Source organism: Engystomops pustulosus, chromosome 4 (assembly GCF_040894005.1).
Source record: "Engystomops pustulosus chromosome 4, aEngPut4.maternal, whole genome shotgun sequence".
Classification (NCBI taxonomy): domain Eukaryota; kingdom Metazoa; phylum Chordata; class Amphibia; order Anura; family Leptodactylidae; genus Engystomops; species Engystomops pustulosus.
Window position 1 is genome coordinate 12,556,271 of NC_092414.1, and position 17,609 is coordinate 12,573,879.

General features: G+C 38.7%; 1 long non-coding RNA gene across 1 annotated transcript; it reads left to right on the forward strand.

Moving 5' to 3' along the window:
- The first annotated feature begins 1,831 nt into the window (after positions 1-1,831).
- On the forward strand, positions 1,832-15,404 carry LOC140128855 (uncharacterized). Its single transcript, XR_011855159.1, has 3 exons — positions 1,832-2,021; positions 3,552-3,660; positions 15,034-15,404. It is a non-coding gene; the product is annotated as an uncharacterized lncRNA (long non-coding RNA).
- Positions 15,405-17,609: the final 2,205 nt, after the last annotated feature.

Sequence of the window (17,609 nt, forward strand, 5' to 3'; positions counted from 1 at the left end):
TCTTCTATCTGGTAACATAGTGAGGACTTTATAATTCTTCATAATCCCTACTGGTCTACTATGGATTTTATAGTCCCTGATGGTCTACAAGGAACCTCACAATCTCTACTATGGATTTCATCATCCCTGGTGGTCTAGTGGATCAACAATATTGTAATTCTAAAACTTTGGTCTAGTGGAAACCTTTGTCTAGATGGGCATTTTATAATCACTGGGGGTCTAGTGGAGACTTTCTAATCCCTAGTGGTCGATTGGAAGTATTATAATCCCTGGAGGTCTAGTGGGGACTAATGAAGCCTTTATACTCCCTAATGGTCTACAAGTGATTTTATCATCTCCAGTGGTCTAGAGAGACCCTTATGTTTTTATGGTAGTTTTATCATTCCTGCTGGTCTAGTGGGAACCTTATGATCCCTGGTGGTCCTGTGAAAGGTTCTGAAAGATTCTGTTCTCTAGTTCCGGTTTGTATATCCGTTTTTTTCTACATCACTGGGAATAGAGGAGTGGGTGAAAGAAACCTGGGACCCTGAGTGGTAGAAAATACAGATAATACACAATATGTAGGTCATACACGATAGAAGTGGCGCGGCTCCGTATGATGAATCGCCGTTAATGCTCCATTAAAAAATAAATCCCCAGGTCACATTGTGTCCGCGCTCCTCTCGCCTCTTATCCCCTTCGTATGTGATACATTGTATCCGTCTTGTATCTCACGTGTATAAATAGCGCTACACGTACGTGGCGCCCAGATAATCCGTAACCTAAACCCTACTTGCTGACAGTCGCACCTTCCTTTCATCCTACATCCCCTTTAACTGGCTGCAAATAAGTCCCGATATACAAGACCCCCTCCCCCGCTCCCCCCCCCACTCCAGCGCTATACAAATCTCTCCCATTCCAATATCTCCCCGTATCCGCCAAGTCCGAGGCAATTTTTCTCCGTCCTCCGGAGACTCTTTTCTTATGGAAATTCGAAAAGAAAGACGAGACTTTATTTATACATAAAAAAAAAAAATGGACAAAAAATAATTTCCATATAATAAAAGAAACATAATACATAAAAAAATAATAATAATAAAAATATTATAATTATCATAATAATAATAAAAAAAAAAATTCTGCATTCAGGTCCAGGATATGAGAAAAAAAAAAAAATCTAATTTTCCTTGGCTATTATAGGGGCTTCCGGAGGGAGATATCGGAGGGATTAAGATAAATAGGGGGGGGGGGGGGGGGGCGTTTAGACTTCATATAAAGGACGGAGATGAGGGGGAGATATCTCCCCCCCCCCAGATTTGCGCTTCGCTGATGGAGTAACTTTACTTTTTTTTAGATTTTTAATGAATATTTTACGCCTCGCTCGCTGCGGTATTGTCCCGGCTGAGCTGCCACAGCGATATGTGTTCTGATCCGATAATCCGGGGGTATGTTATGATGCACCTTGTGTAGATGATTAGAGTCCACATATGTGCATAGAGATAGGATGGGGGTCTCTAAACAAACTGTAGAATGTATATAGTAAAAATGGGATTTGTCCGGGTCGGGACAGACATGGGGGCCGTAGGAGAAGTCTCCATAGATGTCCTAGGATGCAGAGAGGGGAGGTCTTGTTATGGGGGTTCCCAGGGGCGGACTGGCCATTGTACCCACCGGGAATTTTCCCGGTGTGCCGGTCGGTCCTGGGCCGGTCCGATCCGCACTCGCTAAAACTTTTCACATAATCTATAGTACCTGCATCGTACCATCGTACGATGCAGTTACTATTGATTAGTACACAGACGCAGCGCAGCACCGCTGCTTCTGCGTCTGTGTATAAACCCAGCTACACAGGTCGCGCAATCGACGTCATTGCGCGACCTGTGTAGCGTGGAGGAGGCTGGCACTTACCATGTCAGCTGTCGCCTGCCTCCGTGTAGCTCCGCGGCTTGGTGTGGAGGCGCGGAGCAGTGACGTCACTATCCCGCGCCTCTACACCAAGCCACCGAAGACCGAGGAAGACGGGAAGAAACTGCACCAAAGGGGTGAGTATGATGTTTTTTCTTTTTAAATGACAGAACGGGGGGCATTAATTTTATGTCTAGGGTGGGGGGCTGCATTATTCTATATTTGGGAATGGCAGTGGGCATAAATTATATGTTGGGGGGGGGGCTTATTATATATATGAGGCTGGCAGGGGGCATAAATTATATGTTGGGGGGGGGGGCTTATTATATATATGAGGCTGGCAGGGGGCATAAATTATATGTCTGGGGTGGGGGGCTTATTATATATATGAGGCTGGCAGGGGGCATAAATTATATGTCGGGGGGGGGCTTATTATATATATGAGGCTGGCAGGGGGCATAAATTATATGTCTGGGGTGGGGGGCTTATTATATATATGAGGCTGGCAGGGGGCATAAATTATATGTCGGGGGGGGGGCTTATTATATATATGAGGCTGGCAGGGGGCATAACTTATATGTCTGGGGTGGGGGGGATTATAGTATATATGGGGCTGGCAGTGGGCATAAATTATATGTCTGGGGTGGGGGGTATTATTGTATATATGGGGCTGGCAGTGGGCATAAATTATATGTCTGGGGGGGTATTATTGTATATATGGGGCTGGCAGTGGGCATAAATTATATGTCTGGGGGGGTATTATTGTATATATGGGGTTGGCAGTGGGCATAAATTATATGTCTGGGGTGGGGGGTATTATAGTATAAATGGGGCTGGCAGTGGGCATAAATTATATGTCTGGGGTGGGGGGTATTATTGTATATATGGGGCTGGCAGTGGGCATAAATTATATGTCTGGGGCGGGGGGGGGGCATTATTCTATATCTAGGGCTGGCAGGGGGGCATTAATTATATGTCTGGGACGGGGGGGGGGCATTATTCTATATCTAGGGCTGGCAGGGGGGCATTAATTATATGTCTGGGGCGGGGGGGGGGGCATTATTCTATATCTAGAGCTGGCAGGGGGGCATAAATTATATGTCTGGGGCGGGGGGGGGCATTATTCTATATCTAGAGCTGGCAGCGGGGCATTAATTATATGTCTGGGGCGGGGGGGGGGCATTATTCTATAGAGCTGGCAGGGGGGCATTAATTATATATCTGGGGCTGGCAGGGGGGGCATTAATTATATGTCTGGGGCGGGGGGGGGCATTATTCTATATCTAGGGCTGGCAGGGGGGCATTAATTATATATCTGGGGCTGGCAGGGGGCATTAATTATATGACTGGGGCAGGCTGGGGCTATTAATTCTATGTCTGGGGTAGGCTGGGGCCATTATTTTTATGCCTGGGTCATAGTAGGAGCTCTATCAATACTGGGTTGGGTCGGTGATGGTGGTGGTGGTGGTGGGGGGGGGGGGGTTAAAGGAGAGAAAGAAGAAATAAATTACCCTTCCCATTACAGTTACATTATGGGGCACTATTTGTGTGGTACTAATATTTCAGGGGGCTCTATTACAGTATTTGGGGCACAGTATTGGTGGTAGCAGAAGAAGGGACAATGAGAAAGTGCAGAACATAAGACGTCTGTGTGGTAAACTCTGCAGGAAAGCTGTGTACCTGGAGGAAGAGACAAGGTGATGGTGGAACTAATGGAGAAGATGAGGAACGAGTCCAATCCGAAGACACGTCACCTGATGTCACTGGATGCAATAGGTGAGGATCTCATGTGTTTTCTGTAGCTGTATATGATACATACTGATTTTTTTCATGTTCGCTTCTGTGTATATATGTAGTATTATAGTAGTTATATTCCTGTACATAGGGGGCAGTATTATAGTAGTTATATTCCTGTACATAGGGGGCAGTATTATAGTAGTTATATTCCTGTACATAGGGGGCAGTATTATAGCAGTTATATTCCTGTACATAGGAGGCAGTATTATAGTAGTTATATTCTTGTACATAGGGGGCAGTATTATAGTAGTTATATTCTTGTACATAGGGGGCAGTATTATAGTAGTTATATTCTTGTACATAGGGGGCAGTATTATAGTAGTTATATTCTTGTACATAGGGGCAGTATTATAGTAGTTATATTCCTGTACATAGGGGGCAGTATTATAGTAGTTATATTCTTGTACATAGGGGGCAGTATTATAGTAGTTATATTCTTGTACATAGGGGGCAGTATTATAGTAGTTATATTCTTGTACATAGGGGCAGTATTATAGTAGTTATATTCCTGTACATAGGGGGCAGTATTATAGTAGTTATATTCTTGTACATAGGATGCAGTATTATAGTAGTTATATTCTTGTACATAGGGGGCAGTATTATAGTAGTTATATTCTTGTACATAGGGGGCAGTATTATAGTAGTTATATTCTTGTACATAGGGGGCAGTATTATAGTAGTTATATTCCTGTACATAGGGGGCAGTATTATAGCAGTTATATTCCTGTACATAGGGGGCAGTATTATAGTAGTTATATTCTTGTACATAGGATGCAGTATTATAGTAGTTATATTCTTGTACATAGGGGGCAGTATTATAGTAGTTATATTCTTGTACATAGGGGGCAGTATTATAGTAGTTATATTCCTGTACATAGGGGGCAGTATTATAGCAGTTATATTCCTGTACATAGGGGGCAGTATTATAGTAGTTATATTCTTGTACATAGGGGGTAGTATTATAGTAGTTATATTCCTGTACATAGAGGGCAGTATTATAGTAGTTATATTCCTGTACATAGGGGGCAGTATTATAGTAGTTATATTCTTGTACATAGGGGGCAGTATTATAGTAGTTATATTCTTGTACATAGGGGGCAGTATTATAGTAGTTATATTCTTGTACATAGGGGGCAGTATTATAGTAGTTATATTCCTGTACATAGGGGGCAGTATTATAGTAGTTATATTCTTGTACATAGGGGGCAGTATTATAGTAGTTATAGTCTTGTACATAGGGGGCAGTATTATAGTAGTTATATTCTTGTACATAGGGGGCAGTATTATAGTAGTTATATTCCTGTACATAGAGGCAGTATTATAGTAGTTATATTCTTGTACATAGGGGGCAGTATTATAGAAGTTATATTCTTGTACATAGGGGGCAGTATTATAGTAGTTATATTCTTGTACATAGGGGCAGTATTATAGTAGTTATATTCCTGTACATAGGGGGCAGTATTATAGCAGTTATATTCCTGTACATAGGATGCAGTATTATAGTAGTTATATTCTTGTACATAGGGGCAGTATTATAGTAGTTATATTCTTGTACATAGGGGGCAGTATTATAGTAGTTATATTCTTGTACATAGGGGGCAGTATTATAGTAGTTATATTCTTGTACATAGGGGGCAGTATTATAGTAGTTATATTCTTGTACATAGGGGCAGTATTATAGTAGTTATATTCCTGTACATAGGGGGCAGTATTATAGTAGTTATATTCTTGTACATAGGGGGCAGTATTATAGTAGTTATATTCTTGTACATAGGGGGCAGTATTATAGTAGTTATATTCTTGTACATAGGGGCAGTATTATAGTAGTTATATTCCTGTACATAGGGGGCAGTATTATAGTAGTTATATTCTTGTACATAGGATGCAGTATTATAGTAGTTATATTCTTGTACATAGGGGGCAGTATTATAGTAGTTATATTCTTGTACATAGGGGGCAGTATTATAGTAGTTATATTCTTGTACATAGGGGGCAGTATTATAGTAGTTATATTCCTGTACATAGGGGGCAGTATTATAGCAGTTATATTCCTGTACATAGGGGGCAGTATTATAGTAGTTATATTCTTGTACATAGGATGCAGTATTATAGTAGTTATATTCTTGTACATAGGGGGCAGTATTATAGTAGTTATATTCTTGTACATAGGGGGCAGTATTATAGTAGTTATATTCCTGTACATAGGGGGCAGTATTATAGCAGTTATATTCCTGTACATAGGGGGCAGTATTATAGTAGTTATATTCTTGTACATAGGGGGTAGTATTATAGTAGTTATATTCCTGTACATAGAGGGCAGTATTATAGTAGTTATATTCCTGTACATAGGGGGCAGTATTATAGTAGTTATATTCTTGTACATAGGGGGCAGTATTATAGTAGTTATATTCTTGTACATAGGGGGCAGTATTATAGTAGTTATATTCTTGTACATAGGGGGCAGTATTATAGTAGTTATATTCCTGTACATAGGGGGCAGTATTATAGTAGTTATATTCTTGTACATAGGGGGCAGTATTATAGTAGTTATAGTCTTGTACATAGGGGGCAGTATTATAGTAGTTATATTCTTGTACATAGGGGGCAGTATTATAGTAGTTATATTCCTGTACATAGAGGCAGTATTATAGTAGTTATATTCTTGTACATAGGGGGCAGTATTATAGAAGTTATATTCTTGTACATAGGGGGCAGTATTATAGTAGTTATATTCTTGTACATAGGGGCAGTATTATAGTAGTTATATTCCTGTACATAGGGGGCAGTATTATAGCAGTTATATTCCTGTACATAGGATGCAGTATTATAGTAGTTATATTCTTGTACATAGGGGCAGTATTATAGTAGTTATATTCTTGTACATAGGGGGCAGTATTATAGTAGTTATATTCTTGTACATAGGGGGCAGTATTATAGTAGTTATATTCTTGTACATAGGGGGCAGTATTATAGTAGTTATATTCTTGTACATAGGGGCAGTATTATAGTAGTTATATTCCTGTACATAGGGGGCAGTATTATAGTAGTTATATTCTTGTACATAGGGGGCAGTATTATAGTAGTTATATTCTTGTACATAGGGGGCAGTATTATAGTAGTTATATTCTTGTACATAGGGGCAGTATTATAGTAGTTATATTCCTGTACATAGGGGGCAGTATTATAGTAGTTATATTCTTGTACATAGGATGCAGTATTATAGTAGTTATATTCTTGTACATAGGGGGCAGTATTATAGTAGTTATATTCTTGTACATAGGGGGCAGTATTATAGTAGTTATATTCTTGTACATAGGGGGCAGTATTATAGTAGTTATATTCCTGTACATAGGGGGCAGTATTATAGCAGTTATATTCCTGTACATAGGGGGCAGTATTATAGTAGTTATATTCTTGTACATAGGATGCAGTATTATAGTAGTTATATTCTTGTACATAGGGGGCAGTATTATAGTAGTTATATTCCTGTACATAGGGGGCAGTATTATAGCAGTTATATTCCTGTACATAGGGGGCAGTATTATAGTAGTTATATTCTTGTACATAGGGGGTAGTATTATAGTAGTTATATTCCTGTACATAGAGGGCAGTATTATAGTAGTTATATTCCTGTACATAGGGGGCAGTATTATAGTAGTTATATTCTTGTACATAGGGGGCAGTATTATAGTAGTTATATTCTTGTACATAGGGGGCAGTATTATAGTAGTTATATTCTTGTACATAGGGGGCAGTATTATAGTAGTTATATTCCTGTACATAGGGGGCAGTATTATAGTAGTTATATTCTTGTACATAGGGGGCAGTATTATAGTAGTTATAGTCTTGTACATAGGGGGCAGTATTATAGTAGTTATATTCTTGTACATAGGGGGCAGTATTATAGTAGTTATATTCTTGTACATAGGGGGCAGTATTATAGTAGTTATATTCCTGTACATAGAGGCAGTATTATAGTAGTTATATTCTTGTACATAGGGGGCAGTATTATAGAAGTTATATTCTTGTACATAGGGGGCAGTATTATAGTAGTTATATTCTTGTACATAGGGGGCAGTATTATAGTAGTTATATTCTTGTACATAGGGGGCAGTATTATAGTAGTTATATTCTTGTACATAGGGGGCAGTATTATAGTAGTTATATTCTTGTACATAGGGAGCAGTATTATAGTAGTTATATTCCTGTACATAGGGGGCAGTATTATAGTAGTTATATTCCTGTACATAGGGGGCAGTATTATAGTAGTTATATTCTTGTACATAGGGGGCAGTATTATAGTAGTTATATTCCTGTACATAGGGAGCAGTATTATAGTAGTTATATTCTTGTACATAGGGGGCAGTATTATAGTAGTTATATTCCTGTACATAGGGGGCAGTATTATAGTAGTTATATTCTTGTACATAGGGGGCAGTATTATAGTAGTTATAGTCTTGTACATAGGGGGCAGTATTATAGTAGTTATATTCTTGTACATAGGGGGCAGTATTATAGTAGTTATATTCCTGTACATAGAGGCAGTATTATAGTAGTTATATTCTTGTACATAGGGGGCAGTATTATAGAAGTTATATTCTTGTACATAGGGGGCAGTATTATAGTAGTTATATTCTTGTACATAGGGGGCAGTATTATAGTAGTTATATTCTTGTACATAGGGGGCAGTATTATAGTAGTTATATTCTTGTACATAGGGGGCAGTATTATAGTAGTTATATTCTTGTACATAGGGAGCAGTATTATAGTAGTTATATTCCTGTACATAGGGGGCAGTATTATAGTAGTTATATTCCTGTACATAGGGGGCAGTATTATAGTAGTTATATTCTTGTACATAGGGGGCAGTATTATAGTAGTTATATTCTTGTACATAGGGAGCAGTATTATAGTAGTTATATTCTTGTACATAGGGGGCAGTATTATAGTAGTTATATTCCTGTACATAGAGGCAGTATTATAGTAGTTATATTCTTGTACATAGGGGGCAGTATTATAGTAGTTATATTCTTGTACATAGGGGGCAGTATTATAGTAGTTATATTCTTGTACATAGGGGCAGTATTATAGTAGTTATATTCTTGTACATAGGGGGCAGTATTATAGTAGTTATATTCTTGTACATAGGGGCAGTATTATAGTAGTTATATTCTTGTACATAGGGGCAGTATTATAGTAGTTATATTCTTGTACATAGGGGGCAGTATTATAGTAGTTATATTCTTGTACATAGGGAGCAGTATTATAGTAGTTATATTCTTGTACATAGGGGGCAGTATTATAGTAGTTATATTCCTGTACATAGAGGCAGTATTATAGTAGTTATATTCTTGTACATAGGGGGCAGTATTATAGAAGTTATATTCTTGTACATAGGGGGCAGTATTATAGTAGTTATATTCTTGTACATAGGGGGGCAGTATTATAGTAGTTATATTCTTGTACATAGGGGGCAGTATTATAGTAGTTATATTCTTGTACATAGGGGGCAGTATTATAGTAGTTATATTCTTGTACATAGGGGGCAGTATTATAGTAGTTATATTCTTGTACATAGGGAGCAGTATTATAGTAGTTATATTCTTGTACATAGGGGGCAGTATTATAGTAGTTATATTCTTGTACATAGGGGGCAGTATTATAGTAGTTATATTCTTGTACATAGGGGGCAGTATTATAGTAGTTATATTCCCGTACATAGGGGGCAGTATTATAGTAGTTATATTCTTGTACATAGGGGGCAGTATTATAGTAGTTATATTCCCGTACATAGGGGGCAGTATTATAGTAGTTATATTCTTGTACATAGGGGGCAGTATTATAGTAGTTATATTCTTGTACATGGGGAGCAGTATTATAGTAGTTATATTCCTGTACATAGGGGGCAGTATTATAGTAGTTATATTCTTGTACATAGGGGGCAGTATTATAGTAGTTATATTCCTGTACATAGGGGGTAGTATTATAGTAGTTATATTCTTGTACATAGGGGCAGTATTATAGTAGTTATATTCCTGTACATAGGGGGCAGTATTATAGTAGTTATATTCTTGTACATAGGGGGCAGTATTATAGTAGTTATATTCTTGTACATAGGGGGCAGTATTATAGTAGTTATATTCTTGTACATAGGGGCAGTATTATAGTAGTTATATTCCTGTACATAGGGGGCAGTATTATAGTAGTTATATTCTTGTACATAGGATGCAGTATTATAGTAGTTATATTCTTGTACATAGGGGGCAGTATTATAGTAGTTATATTCTTGTACATAGGGGGCAGTATTATAGTAGTTATATTCTTGTACATAGGGGGCAGTATTATAGTAGTTATATTCCTGTACATAGGGGGCAGTATTATAGCAGTTATATTCCTGTACATAGGGGGCAGTATTATAGTAGTTATATTCTTGTACATAGGATGCAGTATTATAGTAGTTATATTCTTGTACATAGGGGGCAGTATTATAGTAGTTATATTCTTGTACATAGGGGGCAGTATTATAGTAGTTATATTCCTGTACATAGGGGGCAGTATTATAGCAGTTATATTCCTGTACATAGGGGGCAGTATTATAGTAGTTATATTCTTGTACATAGGGGGTAGTATTATAGTAGTTATATTCCTGTACATAGAGGGCAGTATTATAGTAGTTATATTCCTGTACATAGGGGGCAGTATTATAGTAGTTATATTCTTGTACATAGGGGGCAGTATTATAGTAGTTATATTCTTGTACATAGGGGGCAGTATTATAGTAGTTATATTCTTGTACATAGGGGGCAGTATTATAGTAGTTATATTCCTGTACATAGGGGGCAGTATTATAGTAGTTATATTCTTGTACATAGGGGGCAGTATTATAGTAGTTATAGTCTTGTACATAGGGGGCAGTATTATAGTAGTTATATTCTTGTACATAGGGGGCAGTATTATAGTAGTTATATTCCTGTACATAGAGGCAGTATTATAGTAGTTATATTCTTGTACATAGGGGGCAGTATTATAGAAGTTATATTCTTGTACATAGGGGGCAGTATTATAGTAGTTATATTCTTGTACATAGGGGCAGTATTATAGTAGTTATATTCCTGTACATAGGGGGCAGTATTATAGCAGTTATATTCCTGTACATAGGATGCAGTATTATAGTAGTTATATTCTTGTACATAGGGGCAGTATTATAGTAGTTATATTCTTGTACATAGGGGGCAGTATTATAGTAGTTATATTCTTGTACATAGGGGCAGTATTATAGTAGTTATATTCCTGTACATAGGGGGCAGTATTATAGTAGTTATATTCTTGTACATAGGGGGCAGTATTATAGTAGTTATATTCTTGTACATAGGGGGCAGTATTATAGTAGTTATATTCTTGTACATAGGGGCAGTATTATAGTAGTTATATTCCTGTACATAGGGGGCAGTATTATAGTAGTTATATTCTTGTACATAGGATGCAGTATTATAGTAGTTATATTCTTGTACATAGGGGGCAGTATTATAGTAGTTATATTCTTGTACATAGGGGGCAGTATTATAGTAGTTATATTCTTGTACATAGGGGGCAGTATTATAGTAGTTATATTCCTGTACATAGGGGGCAGTATTATAGCAGTTATATTCCTGTACATAGGGGGCAGTATTATAGTAGTTATATTCTTGTACATAGGATGCAGTATTATAGTAGTTATATTCTTGTACATAGGGGGCAGTATTATAGTAGTTATATTCCTGTACATAGGGGGCAGTATTATAGCAGTTATATTCCTGTACATAGGGGGCAGTATTATAGTAGTTATATTCTTGTACATAGGGGGTAGTATTATAGTAGTTATATTCCTGTACATAGAGGGCAGTATTATAGTAGTTATATTCCTGTACATAGGGGGCAGTATTATAGTAGTTATATTCTTGTACATAGGGGGCAGTATTATAGTAGTTATATTCTTGTACATAGGGGGCAGTATTATAGTAGTTATATTCTTGTACATAGGGGGCAGTATTATAGTAGTTATATTCCTGTACATAGGGGGCAGTATTATAGTAGTTATATTCTTGTACATAGGGGGCAGTATTATAGTAGTTATAGTCTTGTACATAGGGGGCAGTATTATAGTAGTTATATTCTTGTACATAGGGGGCAGTATTATAGTAGTTATATTCTTGTACATAGGGGGCAGTATTATAGTAGTTATATTCTTGTACATAGGGGGCAGTATTATAGTAGTTATATTCCTGTACATAGGGGGCAGTATTATAGTAGTTATATTCTTGTACATAGGGGGCAGTATTATAGTAGTTATAGTCTTGTACATAGGGGGCAGTATTATAGTAGTTATATTCTTGTACATAGGGGGCAGTATTATAGTAGTTATATTCTTGTACATAGGGGGCAGTATTATAGTAGTTATATTCCTGTACATAGAGGCAGTATTATAGTAGTTATATTCTTGTACATAGGGGGCAGTATTATAGAAGTTATATTCTTGTACATAGGGGGCAGTATTATAGTAGTTATATTCTTGTACATAGGGGGCAGTATTATAGTAGTTATATTCTTGTACATAGGGGGCAGTATTATAGTAGTTATATTCTTGTACATAGGGGGCAGTATTATAGTAGTTATATTCTTGTACATAGGGAGCAGTATTATAGTAGTTATATTCCTGTACATAGGGGGCAGTATTATAGTAGTTATATTCCTGTACATAGGGGGCAGTATTATAGTAGTTATATTCTTGTACATAGGGGGCAGTATTATAGTAGTTATATTCCTGTACATAGGGAGCAGTATTATAGTAGTTATATTCTTGTACATAGGGGGCAGTATTATAGTAGTTATATTCCTGTACATAGGGGGCAGTATTATAGTAGTTATATTCTTGTACATAGGGGGCAGTATTATAGTAGTTATAGTCTTGTACATAGGGGGCAGTATTATAGTAGTTATATTCTTGTACATAGGGGGCAGTATTATAGTAGTTATATTCCTGTACATAGAGGCAGTATTATAGTAGTTATATTCTTGTACATAGGGGGCAGTATAATAGAAGTTATATTCTTGTACATAGGGGGCAGTATTATAGTAGTTATATTCTTGTACATAGGGGGCAGTATTATAGTAGTTATATTCTTGTACATAGGGGGCAGTATTATAGTAGTTATATTCTTGTACATAGGGGGCAGTATTATAGTAGTTATATTCTTGTACATAGGGAGCAGTATTATAGTAGTTATATTCCTGTACATAGGGGGCAGTATTATAGTAGTTATATTCCTGTACATAGGGGGCAGTATTATAGTAGTTATATTCTTGTACATAGGGGGCAGTATTATAGTAGTTATATTCTTGTACATAGGGAGCAGTATTATAGTAGTTATATTCTTGTACATAGGGGGCAGTATTATAGTAGTTATATTCCTGTACATAGAGGCAGTATTATAGTAGTTATATTCTTGTACATAGGGGGCAGTATTATAGTAGTTATATTCTTGTACATAGGGGGCAGTATTATAGTAGTTATATTCTTGTACATAGGGGCAGTATTATAGTAGTTATATTCTTGTACATAGGGGGCAGTATTATAGTAGTTATATTCTTGTACATAGGGGCAGTATTATAGTAGTTATATTCTTGTACATAGGGGCAGTATTATAGTAGTTATATTCTTGTACATAGGGGGCAGTATTATAGTAGTTATATTCTTGTACATAGGGAGCAGTATTATAGTAGTTATATTCTTGTACATAGGGGGCAGTATTATAGTAGTTATATTCCTGTACATAGAGGCAGTATTATAGTAGTTATATTCTTGTACATAGGGGGCAGTATTATAGAAGTTATATTCTTGTACATAGGGGGCAGTATTATAGTAGTTATATTCTTGTACATAGGGGGCAGTATTATAGTAGTTATATTCTTGTACATAGGGGGCAGTATTATAGTAGTTATATTCTTGTACATAGGGGGCAGTATTATAGTAGTTATATTCTTGTACATAGGGGGCAGTATTATAGTAGTTATATTCTTGTACATAGGGAGCAGTATTATAGTAGTTATATTCTTGTACATAGGGGGCAGTATTATAGTAGTTATATTCTTGTACATAGGGGGCAGTATTATAGTAGTTATATTCTTGTACATAGGGGGCAGTATTATAGTAGTTATATTCCCGTACATAGGGGGCAGTATTATAGTAGTTATATTCTTGTACATAGGGGGCAGTATTATAGTAGTTATATTCTTGTACATGGGGAGCAGTATTATAGTAGTTATATTCCTGTACATAGGGGGCAGTATTATAGTAGTTATATTCTTGTACATAGGGGGCAGTATTATAGTAGTTATATTCCTGTACATAGGGGGTAGTATTATAGTAGTTATATTCTTGTACATAGGGGGCAGTATTATAGTAGTTATATTCCCGTACATAGGGGCAGTATTATAGTAGTTATATTCTTGTACATAGGGGGCAGTATTATAGTAGTTATATTCTTGTACATAGGGGGCAGTATTATAGTAGTTATATTCTTGTACATAGGGAGCAGTATTATAGTAGTTATATTCTTGTACATAGGGGGCAGTATTATAGTAGTTATATTCTTGTACATAGAGGGCAGTATTATAGTAGTTATATTCTTGTACATAGGGGGCAGTATTATAGTAGTTATATTCCTGTACATAGGAGGCAGTATTATAGTAGTTGGCTTGTACATGGGAGAAGGTATTGTAGTAGTTTTATTTTGTATATAGAAGGCAGGATTGAATGTGTTATTCTAAATGTGTTATTGTAGCATTATTTCTGTACATAGGATTCTTTCTCTGAATGCTACATGTATGGCACAGGGGAAAGGTAATTAAGGCATAATTTACTGATCGACAGGTCACAATCCTTGCACATTCTATTCACTTACTAGCAAAAGATGTTCTTGTTTTGCATTAAGGCCATCTACCAACAATTTGTCTGTTATAACTCCACCCACATTATCTGACCACACCCACTTGTTTTGACTCCGCCCATAAGATGGGGCCACTTTTATATTTTTTTCCAGGGCCATTTTAAATTCCCAGTCCGCCCCTGGGGGTTCCTGACTCTCTGGGTGGTCTCCTATATATATAGAGATGGCCACTCTCCCTGATGTATGATGCATGATGTAGCTGTACCCTGCCTGAGTATCCAGATTCCAGACTGACACCATTCAGCTATGAATGTTGACCCCGGGACTATGAGCTGAGTAAGAATATATGATGTGACCCTGCTGGAGACAGAGTTAGAGTCATCCCATAGGTGTCCCTGCACTTACCTTCATTTACTCTCTGATACAGATGGAGGGGGCTCCGGCTGTCAGCATGAAGCGCTGGAGGTGATAAGAAGACACTGGAGGACCATCCATGATGGGAGATGTCACCATCTGCTTCTTCATGTGAGGTTGTGTAGGCCACAAGACAGACAGTGCCTCCCTTATGTCTGTGCTTGGTATTAACTGCAATACCAAATATTTCCCATGGACAAGAGTGGCGCTGTTATTACACCCTCATACCCTAGTGCAACGTCTTATCCACCATCTTACACCAATCACTGATGACCACAACCTGCATCTGTATTTTGACATGATCTTGGGATCAAACCACACACAGGGGTTGTTTTTATCTGTCACCATGGAAACACATAGATCTGTAGTGGAACTGTATATAGAAAAGACTATTTTGTTATCAGAATCTGGTGAATGGCAGAAACAGGAGGAATAAAATAAGGTCTTTAAGCGTTTAGAGGGATTTTCTTACTTTCCTGGAAATTCCTGAAGGGCTGAGGCAAAAAGATAAAATGTACAAAGCTTCCTCCCAAAACTGAGAACCCTAAAAGCGGCTGCGGTCATGTGACTGGAAGTGTCTGGGGTCATGTGACTGGAAGTATCTGGGGTCATGTGACTGGAAGTGTCTGGGGTCATGTGACTGGAAGTGTCTGGGGTCATGTGACTGGAAGTGTCTGGGGTCATGTGACTGGAAGTGTCTGGGGTCATGTGACTGGAAGTGTCTGGGGTCATGTGACTGGAAGTGTCTGGGATCATGTGACTGGAAGTGTCTGCGGTCATGTGACTGGAAGTGTCTGCGGTCATGTGACTGGAAATCTTTAGCTTTGTGACTGGAAGTGTCTGGAATCAGAATCCCATGACTGGAAGTAGGGTCGGCTCCAGGTTTCAGTAGGCCCCTGAGCTGCAAAGCCTCAGTGGGTCCCTTTGCAGTAAACTTACGTGGCTGTGTTAAAAATTCAGAAACTAAATCAGTCTCCTGTACCCTAGTTTCCCTGGTCATGTTTAATAGGCCCCCTCACACCCTATGGATTCGTTTGATACAGCGCCCCTCACCTCCATGGATTTCTTATGTACACCCTTATGTGGGCCCCCCAGCAGCTCTGGGCCCCGGCACTTGCCCAGGTATACCCTGTGCTGGCGCCGGCACTGACTGGAAGCACCGGACTCATGTGTCTGGAAGAGCCTGAAATCACACGACCGGAAATGCGAGAATTATGTGACTGGATGTGTCTGGGGTCACGTGACCAGAAGAGTCTTCGATCACATGACTGGAAGTGTCTAGAGTCACATTAGTAGTAATGTTTGGGGTCATGTGACTGGAAGTTCCGGAATCCTGTGACTGGAAGTGTCTGGAACCCCATGACTGGAAGCACCGGACTCATGTGTGACCTTAAGTGTCTGGGATCATGTGATCGGTAGTTTCTAGCGTCACATGATTGGAAGTGTCTGGAATCATGTGATTGGAAGTGTCTGGGGTCACGTGACTGGAAATGTTTAGGGTCATGTGAGTAGAAGTATCTGGAACCATATGACAGGAAGTGCCAGAATCATGTGATTGGATGTGTCTGGGATCACGTGATTGGAAGTGTCTGGGATCACATGATTGGAAGTCTCTGGCGTCATGTCACATGACCACTGAAGCCAATCAGTGGACACAGAAATCGGAAGTCTTACATTGATATGAACAGCACAGTTCTCCCTGGTCACATGACCAGCGGCACAAGCGGCGGTGTGATATCCGGTTGGGGGACCATGCTGTGGGTACAGGTAGGTGGGACAAGATCACTTTCAACTTTTCTTTGCCCCAAGTGGTTCCTGAAAGCAGCTGGAGGACCCCTGTACACCCTGCACAAGGTTCATAAACCTCGGCCATCGTGAAATTGGCGCTCAGCACGTGTCCCACCTACTCCGGGGTCTTCGGAGCAGCACGAAACTTGTCGGGTTTATTTTCCGTAAGGGGTTAAGATATTTTGGAAATATAAATCAGGCATCCCCTATCGGTGTATCATCCCCCTCCTCCCACTCTCCTTTCTTCCCTCTTATTTATGTCGCCTTCCCTTTCTTCTCTTCTTTCATGCGCCGCTACCTAGATAAGGTTTTTCCAATCAACCTGCTTGTTATCTCTCCGAGCTGTTAACTGGAGATGAATTAACAAAGAGCGTCTCGTATCTTATCACCGGAAAGGAGGAAATTCACAACAGAGAAAGCCGCACAATGGGACCTTCTTATATTCCGAGACTGCAATTATGTTCCCACTTCATATGCTGATGTGATCCCATCAAAGGGCCTCGCCAGACTCGTACCGGCGACGGGCACCAAACATGGCTGGGCTCCTTCTACTAAAAAGAACTAATTATGGGTCAATGTGTTGCAGAAAAACACTTTTTTTTCAGTAAAAATTATATGTCAATTTTCATCCTGACCACTAGAGGTCAGGGCAACAAGCTGCATTCCGGATTGACACAGTTTCAATTTACATCCTGCTGCAAAAGACACTGGGGCAGATTTACTTACCCGGTCCATTCGCGATCCAGCGGCGCGTTCTGTGCGGTGGATTCGGGTCCGGTCGGGATTCACTAAGGTAGTTCC